Genomic DNA, 11,329 nt, shown 5'->3' on the forward strand with positions numbered 1-11,329 from the left:
AAATCCAATGAATGAAACTACGAAAACAGAGAAAGTAAGCAATTAGGTAAATAACATGTTAAAATATGTCAAGCGTTGAAAGAGAAATGTTTCCCCCTGATATCGCAGATTTTGTGTTTTATACACTTATAGAGGTTACGTTAAGTGTCAAAATATATTTAGCTTATTTATTATCGGATATTACATTTAAATAATTATGGAAAATTTTTATTTAGTACCATCGATAAGACACATTACATTCCAAACGTGTAGGTCTGCAAAAATAGTGTTTAAAACTTATGCTGAACCACTCATAATTGGATATTTTCTTATTGTGCTCTCAGTATATATTTTTAAAGCAAGTAGAAAATATAAGGATAGATTCGATGCACGTTAACCGATGAGAAATTGGTCCTGATTGACCTTTCTCAGAAATGATTACAAGCTTCGTGTCTTTTTTTTTTTTGGGGGGGGAGGGATTGTTTGTTTATTTTGTAGCTACTGTAACAATGCACTCATATTTTAAAAAGTGGGCGTAAAATATCTAAATACGTCAATATAGTTAACATTATTTTCAAAGTAGGCAATTATTTTTCCTTATAGATATATTGTACATTTGTTCCATATTCATTGTGCCGACAGCTCATCAGTCTGTACCTTAAAGTGTTTACATTGCGTTGTTCATTGTGCATTACGTCCTAATGGCGCTGGCATTACTTATGCAATTTCTATCTTATCAATTCACCTAGTGATGTGGCCCCTATAGAAAAAGTTTCCTTATATGTTACTTCGTTAATTACTAGATTTCACTCTTAAATTTTCTAAATACTGATCTTATATTCTTAATTTATATCTTTTCCTACCAACTTTACTTTGTCCTCAAAATGGGGAAGCGGTGGCTCAGTGGTAGAGCGTTAACCTCTGGTGCTTGGGGTCTAGGGTTCGATCCCAGCCCCAGCCAAGTGAACTTTGTGGTAGACAAACACCGTGTGCGTGGGTTTCCCGTTTCCTCCCACTTTCTTCATTCCACCATTTCATTCATTTCTCATAATCACCGTCTCCTTCAGCCTAACCGGCATAATCGTGGGACGTAAAACTCAAAGATTTCATTTCATTTTTTTGTCCTCACAATATTTTAAAACCTTTATTAACTGAGTGTTCTTATCAACAGTATACGTCATAACACTGATTACTCTGATGAATCACTCCCTATATTCCTAATGGAAATTCAAATCGTTCCCACAATGCAACAAAAGTGATTCGGCGACACTACCGGCTAGAGTTGTAACTAACTCCATCGTCTGCTACTGGCAGTAGCTAAGTGCATCATTGGCTAATTCTATCAGACTGAATGATTTGATTCGTTCTTGCTTTTAGTAGTTCGTAGTACCCAACTTCCTTGAGAGGCGGCGCCACAGTCACTACAGTTTCAGCGGGAAGAGCAAGTGAAACGTGTTTATACTATATTATTACTTTGTACTTCATAGTATTCATTTTGATTTATGCATTTGTTTAGAAAGAAACATACGAAGAGGAAATGACTACATCACTATTTCAGCCTATTGCAACTCAAGGAGAAACACTATTGGCCAAGTACGAGCACAAAGTTTAAAATCATCCAATGGACACTATAATTTCATATCTCTCTTACCATTTTGTTTATTGAAGTAGCATCTCAAACTCACACGTCTCCAATCTTGCATCATGCTTATTTCTTTTGTGTATCCTAATGTTTCTCCTATCTAATAAAAATATTAAGTTTCTTTTTTATTTGTGACATGTAAACTCATTTTTAAGTCATATAGACTCTAACGGAAGATAGTTTTACATCTAAAGTAATGGAAGTAATATAGTAGAAGAGATAGCAGCTTAACGTTCTTTCTAAGTATCGAGAACTATTTGAATAGGAAATTCAGTAGATTTTTAATTACACGCTATTTCAGATCTACAGATATACCGTTAGGATCAGATTTAATAAGTCTTTCTACATGTTTTCTACACGATATTACCTTGTAATTGTAATCGTAATATTTTAACTTCACTTCATATTCGTGTTTAAACTAACATCTGATCTCAGATCTTCTCTTACATTGGCATCTGCTTTATAATATCTTGTTTATAGGGACTAACTTCTCGACACAGCTCGACGGGCTGCGGTGGTTCAGTGATAGAGAGTTCATCTCTGGGGTCCGTGATTTGATCTCAGCTCGCACTGAGTGAGCTTTGTGGTGGACAAACACCGTGTGAGTGGATTATCCTCTTTCCTACCACTTTCTTCATTCCACCATTTCGTTCATTTCACATAATTACCGTCTTTTTAGCCTAGCCGGCGTAATGGTGGAACGTATAACTTAAATATTTAATTTCATTTCATTTTCAACCTAGCTCAAATGGCATCTGACTATTTTTATTTCACTTCTGGCCGGTGCTCTTTTCCCAAGGACACGAGTTCTTGAGAACTGACTTATTTTAGAAGAACATTTCCCTGCCACAAATTTAATTTCAGAGGTTCCCAAAAATTCTCTACACTGGTATTTTACTCTCCTGATAATATGGGTAGAAGCAATCCGAAGTGATTTCCGTTGCCACAGGAACGATCCAAATGTATAGGCTTCATTTCAGCGACGATGAACTTTAAGGTCTCATAGGCTATACAATTAGTCAAAGCATATGGAATATAGCGAAATGTGTTTGCAAAAGATAGCTCCATCATCTTTAAAAGCAAAGCGGAATATCGAAGACCAGAAAGGAACGGATGTTTACTTCTGCAAGGAACAGTCGTAATCTTCGCTCTTTGCGTTTTCTTTTCATTCCTTCTTCTTTCACTGCTTTCCTGCGACCCAAAATGAGCTTTACAATCGATAGCTTCAAAGCTGCGTTGACTTTGTTTATGTCTAGATGAAAAAAAAGGAAAGAGAAAATCTCTCACATTTCTAACAATACAAAAGGAACCAGAAGGAGCGAAAAAAGAAACAAAGAAAGATTTATAAATGAACAGGGAAAGCCTGCAACTTATTCCCAGTTATTGTTTCATTGAGAATGATTCGGACCAGTTGTTCTCTGATTGCGTAAGACCCATATGTTTTGCCTCTCCCAAGTAATACAACTGTCTTTGGAGTTAGGTAACAGTATAAAAAAAGAAAATACGGTAAAGAATCAGTGTAAAAGATGTTTCATTAAAAGTCACTGATTTAATCCTGCAGATACACACTTATTTATGGGGGCTCCGCTTCGATTGATGGTGGAAAAACTGTGGAATTTGAACATATTATAGTAGTTAATATTCTATCTTAAGTTGTAAGTTCCCTTGTCATATAGTATTGGTGCAAAAAATAGACGCTAAATTTCAAACAAACAAATTATTTTGTGATACACACACCACACACTGGGATACAGTAGGCCCCAGACTGGTTATTTTTCTAAAAAGGGTGAGGTTAAGGAAGAGTCTTATATTTGGACCCGTTGAAACAATGAAAAAATATAACTGGCAAATATCAACCCAGGCAGTTAAGCCCTTTTAGGATTTCCACTTTTTGAGGTACCAAACAGCTACTGCTACTTACTAGTTGTTGTAGGATCATGGCTAATACCTCGTTTTTTTTTCAGAACAGAGAATCCTTCCCAATGATACCACTCGCTTGTCCGTATTATACACAAGAAACGGGGAAATACGGGAAAAACAGGAGTTTTCAAAATAAATAAATAAATAAATAAAATTTTTGCGTCTTTCTGGCCCAGGCCTGGGTTCACGTAGGAACCTGAAAATTTCTTAAAAATACGTAGTTATGTACACAATGCGTGTGCAAAATTCCAAACTAGTATCTTAAAAACAACAGGGTGGAAATTTTTTTGAAAGTCTGAAGGTGATATATATTTTCTAAAAGTTTACTATGTTATTACTAATTGAGCTAGGGTCATAGTTCAAACGCCATTTTCTTTAGTGTAACTTGTCCTTTCAAACTGTACCATTCACATATCCGTATCATATACATGAACTGGGAAATTCGGGGAAAACGATTTTTTCTGGATAAAAAATCATCACTTCGGAATATTTGCGCCACTCGGGCTCGAGCTCGGGTTCACGTAAGGATCTAAAAGATTGAGAAATATTCAAAGGTGCGCACAATCCGTATGTACAATTTCAATCTGAATACTAAGGGCGTGATTTAAAAAAAAATGCCTTAGGAAAAAGATTCAAGCCCCTCTGTGCCCAACTTGGCCTCGACAAATTGACCATCCGGTTCCAGAACGCATCTGGGGTGTTCTGTGGTCCATACTTGACTTGAACAATAAAGCAAACTAGCTTAATTACCTGTTATAGAACCTAAATAAGCGATCAAAGACAGCACTACGCTATGGTAATGGAAGTTAAATAAATCCTAAAAGGGTTAGTGCATTTTTAAAAGACATATACTGGGTAATAAATAATAATAATAATTGTAAGGCAGGCATGCAAAATACATTTATAATAATTAAATTTTTGAATATATATAATATTTATTGAGGTTGTTGGATGATATTGCTACAATATTATTTTAAATCAATGCTTGTTTACTTACGTCAGAATAATATTTACAACAGTACTACAAAGTATGAAAGGTGCAAAACTTGCTTATTATTACCACAATTGGATTTAGCTATACTACAAAGGTTCTATGAAATAAATCCTTGCATTACCAAAATGTGGGGGAAAAAACACCAATAGGGTAAAAAAATGAAAACCATTTATAGCTAGTTCGCGTGTGCATGATTATATTGGATACAATTTGTACGCACAAAGTGACAACATGAGTGAGAGGCATGCTTAGCCTCGTATTAAATACATTTGGACATGTAGTTGACATATATAATTATTTTACGCTTTCTTCTCTAAATAATTATTCCGATTATGGTATGCGAATATATAGATAGTGTTTCCGAGAATTATAAATTATTATATCTAGAAATTGTCAACATGCCATCAATGCTAAAATCAAACATTGGTTCGGGGCCGCGTGGCTCAGTGGTAGAGCGTTCACCTCTTGTGCTAGGGGTCTCGGGCTCAAACCCTCCTCTCGCCAAGTGAACTTTCTGGTGGACAAACACCGTGTGCTCAGTGGTAGAGCGTTCACCTCTGGTGCTTAGGGTCCCAGGTTCAAACCCTGCTCCCACCAAGTGAACTTTGTGGTGGACAAACACTGTGTGTGTGGGTTTCCTTGGGGTTCTCCCGTTTCCTCCCACTTTCTTCATTCCACCATTTCATTCATTTCTCATCATCACCGTCTCCTTTAGCCTAACCGGCATAACCGTGGGACGTAAAAGTCAAAGATTTCATTTCATTTCATTTCATTTCGAAACACCGTGTGCGTGGGCTTTCTCGGGGTTCTCCCGTTTCCTCACACTTTCTTCATTCTACCATTTCATTCATCTCTCATCATTACCGTCTCCTTTAGCCTAACCGGCATAAACGTGGGACGTAAAACTCAAAAATTTCATTTCATTTTTCATTTCAAACATTGGCTCGTCTGTAACATTCCCTACTTTTTAATACACTCTTTTGATTCACTCAATCTAAATGAAAGTAATAAGATTTTAGCACAAAACACCAAACGAAATATTCTATGTTCATCAGCGAAGTACCGCAAAACAAAACAACTGACAGCATAGTTTTTTTTTTCACGCTCGAATCTAGCCATAAGAACTAAGTACATGTTTCTGATTGGTTGCAGATTGCGATTGTCCAAACCTTCCGGTGTATGTATTGTGTATTATAGTAATAGAAGAAAACTGTCACTTTGTTGAAATTGAAGAAGAAAATTGAAGAAGCGGCTGAGGTTAGATTCATGGGGGTCAAAGTGGAACAAAACGAGCCCTGCGGGGCTTCTAACCCGTTCCTACTACTACTACTATTACCATTCCTACTACAACTGATACTACTACTAGTTATACTATGGATTTGTATAGCAAAACTGCACTCGTAACGTAAGTAAATAACTTTTTTGGGTATTATTTTCATCTTATTTTAACGAAAAATATGTTATGAAATTTTAAAAATGTGAAGAGGATCATTTCTTTGGCTGGATTTAAACCTCCGCCAGATGGCGATTATTATTACTATTTCGTTGCACTAGCACGCTCTGCCACGAAGACCAACAATAACACGTCTTTGGTTTCTGCTTAGGATGGTCTAAAACACAAAACTAACAGTGGTCGGGCGTCCACAAAGCTTATTTGGTTCCTTCTGATCTATACAAAGAACGAACGAAATTTCAGTACAGTTAAGGCATATTCACAGGACACTCCATTTTTTTCAGTTGTCAAATCTTTTAGGAAAAATGTCCCTATCTGTATTCTCAATTTTCAAAAGCATTTTCTCCAGTGGAGCGGGAAATTTGTATGATGGTTTTCAATCAATCGAAGAATAAAATGCTCCTGTTCCTCACCTTTTGGATGAGTCATGCACAGGGCGGTAGCCAGCTTAAAAATGTAGTAGAGGGGGGCGGACGAAGTTAGGGGGCCCGATCTAACTATATTATAGTTCATCCACCATATAATAGTTCATTTGCAAGCCTAACGTGAAAATTTTAGGGGGATCAGCGAAAATTTATGAGGCCCTGGCCCCCTTAGACCCCCTGGATACAGGCCTGGTCATACACATCTTTGAGTTACATCATTCACTACTTGTTTTGATAATTCGCAAAATTCTGGAAAAAATAATTATCTTGCAAATGTTGTGGAGTTTGTTTGAGAACAGTCTGAGACTACTCTTTTCCTTTTTCCATTAGGAAATCAAATATCAACAGTATTCTCTCTCTTACTAGATCCTCCAAATTAAGTTCTTTGGGTTTCTTTTTCAGCTTAAATTGTCGTGGAATGTTCGGTAACGTTGGCTGCTGCAGGATTTGGACCATCTTTCTCCTCTGTTTCTTCTGATACTCTGTCATCAGAAAGTGTTAATCCTGATAAATGTTCAGACAGAAAGCAGAGATGTCTTGAAAATGATGCATATGCATTACTGTAAATAGATATGTCTAGATATGTTTTTAGTACTGACAAAAAGTTAAGGTCATTGAGACGGGCTCGGTTGGCAAGTGGAGCTTCCTGAACTATTACTTCTCTTGTCGCCATCTAGTGATCATATTGAAAGGTACGAACTTATATCTATCCAGTTATTAGCACAAGGACTGCGCTAAATTACGTTGTAGTATTGACACCTATAATGTCATATACAGGAATTTAATGTGCACAGAGAAAATCCGTTCTCCGGACAGCGGTACATTGTATATACAAATATACGGTATCCTCTTGCTTACTATAGAAATCAGTACGGAGCATGTGTTATCCGTATGCTACATAGGCACTGCCCTTAGATATTACTTCATGCCGTTGCGGGATGTCTGACATCTAACAGTTTTCAGTATATCACATGCATATACTTATGTTACCTTCGTCAGCTATATGTTATATACGTCCATTTGTATGTGAGATTCTGACCGCCTACATTGTTTCATACGGGAAGTATGTATAGATGGAACACTTATACAGAAAGTATTATAAAACATGCGTTTTCAGTTATACGTCTGCTGTACGTTAAGTCCAAAAACTACAGGAATTACGCATGTAACCTATCTTTTTAAGTACACCAGCTACATTTTTTTCTCAGTATGGAGTATACCCATTACTAGAGCAACCCACATTATGCTTTATTTTTTGTTTATTTATGCTTTATCTTTTTCCAAATTATGCTTTATTATAAATTGCAATCATTGTTTTACATTAATCGTGTATAATGTAAAATATTTACTATACATTAAACATTCTATATATATCTTGATCTATTTAATAATATTTTATACAATCAGTTTCTTTCATATTTAATGAACTTTCTACTTAATGGACTGTAAAGAGAGATGCTTTACTAGAGTTAGTTTTTTTATCACTTGTGTGGGCCTTAGAGGTGCAGATATACAGAAAGGGAAAGTAAAAGACGGCACCAAAAAGTACAGGAAGTGCTCAAATTCAAAAGGTACACATAACTACCTTCTTGTTATGTGTGGAGTTCTTGTGTACTATTCATTGTTGGCGGATTTGTTTTATTTTCCTTCTTTGTTTTCTCCACATCAAAGGATTACACGGAAATAAGCTTTTCATTGTTGCATTGTTATGTTCTCAATGATTTTGCTTTGTAAATATTGTTTTTTTTAAAAAAAAAAAATATATTAATATAGTCTGTTAAACTTGCAATTATACGGAATTTTCCAAGAATTGTGCTATATATTTTAAATTATGCTTTATGCTTTATTTTTTAAAATTATGCTTTTAAAATTAGTTTCTTCTGGACCCTTAAACAACCACAAGCATGTTCAAGGTACCAACAATATGTCTAAATTGCTATTATGCTTTTTATGCTTTTGGGTTGCTCTACCCAAATATTTTTATAGTGCAGCATGTATTTACTTTAAATTTACGAATGAACGAGTATATACTGTATGGAGGTGGGCATACGCTATATTTTTGAAAATGGTCCAGCGTATGCCGTCCAAAAATTCTAGCATTAGATCATTCGTAATTCTTATGAACCACAATTTTTAAAATGTAGCGACCTGTAGATATTGACCAATAGAGCTGAAATTTTGCAGGTAAATAATTTATGACTACAGGAACAAAGTAGTAAGATTATTTTGAACAAGTTGATTTTTTGCATTTGATTTTGGACCACCCTAATTTTCTGCTATAAGTATGCTACGTGTCGAGAAACACATAACTTCAACCAATCAGAACCACTTATTTAGCTTCTATGGGTATAAGGTCGAGAGTGATTAAAATATATGCCAACTGACAACAGATTTTAGTTTGAATACGTTCACAGTTTCATGGCTATATTCACAGTTCATATATTCTTATGTTCATATGTTCAGTTACAATAATTCCTACCACACATGAGTTTAGTTCTTAGATCTTCTAATGAAATTTAAAAAAAAAAAAAAAGTATTTGTTGTATATTTCTTGAAATTTTCGTCACGCAATTAAAAGTAAATGTATACTTTAAAAATCAGTAATATTTTGCAACAGAATAAATGCTATTATTTTAACATTGAGAGTAACTATTTTTTTTCTGTCAACAAATGTAATAAAGTTTTGAATGCAACATTACAGTAGAGGTGTATTATTGGAAGGATACAAGCTGAAGATAGTGGTAGTGTGTGAAATCATAAAGTGAAATATATAAAACGATAATCATGCCTGTTGTTCTGTATGGTTGCTAATCATACTCTGAGGGAAAAATGTAGACTGAAAGTATTTGATAATAAGATCCTGAGAGTTCCTATTCGGACCCAAGAGAAACGGGAATGGGGAATGACGGAAACTTCATAACGAGTAACTACATAATTTATACGGTTTACCAAACACTGTTTAGAGTCTTAAACCTAGGAAGTTGAAGATGGCAGGTCATGTAGCCAGAATGGAAGAAAATAGGAACGTTTTCAAAGTTTCAACTGGAATTCCAACCGGAAAAGACCATTAGGAAGACGTAGCGGCAGATAGGACGAAAATATTCAGATGTATTCTGCAGAAATAGGAATATAAAGCAGAAACTGGATCCACTTGGCTAAGGATAGAAGTCAGTGGAGAGCTTCTGTGTATGCGGAATTGAACCTCCGGATTTCACAGGCCATACAGTTAGTTAGTTAGTGTGAAATCATAACAATCCAATTATGGGAGGAACAGATGTTTAAAAAAAACTGTTCTCAATGGAATATTTCTACATGGAGAACTCATATATTTAAACATCTATAATTACTAAAGTATGTAAGATTAGGAGACAGTTAACCACTAATTCACTCATGGATTAGACCTACATGCGAAATATATGTTAATTAGTCCTATATATGAAATACTGTAATTAATTTCCATGCTTCTGATATCAATATAATTTTAATCATCCCCAGTTAGCTTTCAGTGAGAGGGAATTTTATAATAAAATACGAAGTGCGGGGAAATTCACTCTCATTCCCGTAAGAATTTCTCACCCCAGGCGGTGGACTCGATATAAGTACCATTAGACAGCCATTCGTACCATCATGTCACATTCTCGCACACCCTGCATTGGGACGAATACTACCAGTAAAAATATCGTAATGTACCACATGCTTCTGTGTTCAAACAATGTCACATGCTTCTGTTTGTAAATATTACCACATGTATTTACGCCAGAGTACTACACACCACGTCGGGGTACTACGAGTAGCAGACGACGGACCTCCTGCTCCTTCAACAAGTTACATGACGACATAACAGCAGCAGCACTACCAACGCGGTAAGGCATACATATTGTATAGGAAAGGAGACCGGTACCCGTTTACTAGTCTCCTTCCTCTTGTTTCTCTGGAGCACTAGGAGTAACTTACTCTCAAAGCCTGTAGTCTGCTTTGGGACTCTTGTCTATTCTTTTCCTACTGATTTAGCCTGCTTTGAAGCTCTGTCTAGATCCCAACCTCAATTGCTTAGCTTGCTTCGTGGTTCTGTAACTTATATCACCCTCATTGCTTGCTTCGGAGCATTGGGGTTTCCCAACCTACTCTGCTTAGCCTGCTTCGGAGATCTGTAGAGATCCCGTCCGGAACCGCGTGGTCAAGGACTGCCTAAATTCTATTAGGGAAAATATTTATAAGTATTTTCTATAAATACTGTTGTTATAGAGGATCTTATAAATAAACCGGTAGAGGAAGTCGATTCCGGACTCTGATTTTATTAACCTAGCTCTATCTACTGTTTTATAATATTGTCGTTGCTTATTAAGGATAGTTTCTTCCCCTCTGTTTTAGCTATCTCGTATCACCTTCATTACTATTATTATGTTATATTTTACTCGTATAAAAGAATATGCCTAAGCTAAAACATTTGTTTAGTCTTTAATTTTCAATTTTGAGAAGGGCAAAGGATTTAACTGGATCATTCTTAAATAAAGATGTATACAACCATAAACCCTTGAAGCATGCCAAAAAATATCTTTGCAGTGGGCTAATTTCTCATTCATAGAAATTTCAACTGCAGTACACTTAAGTTCCTTTATATAGCGATATTCTGTGAAGATATACATACACACACACACACACACACACACACACACATATATATATATATATATATATATATATATATATATATATATATATATATATATATATATATATATATATATATATATATATATATATATATATACGGTGCTTTACTTTGAGAAATATTAGCTTCTGAGACTTGGCACATAAAACCGTGGCAAGTTTGTTTCGAAATTAATCCGAGGGCTACATTCCGTAACACAAACACAAAGTCCATTCTGTTCGAGGACAAAACCGACAGCCATTGA

Source organism: Thermobia domestica, chromosome 14, assembly GCF_964235325.1.
Source record: "Thermobia domestica chromosome 14, izTheDome1.hap1.1, whole genome shotgun sequence".
Taxonomy (NCBI): Eukaryota; Metazoa; Arthropoda; class Insecta; order Zygentoma; family Lepismatidae; genus Thermobia; species Thermobia domestica.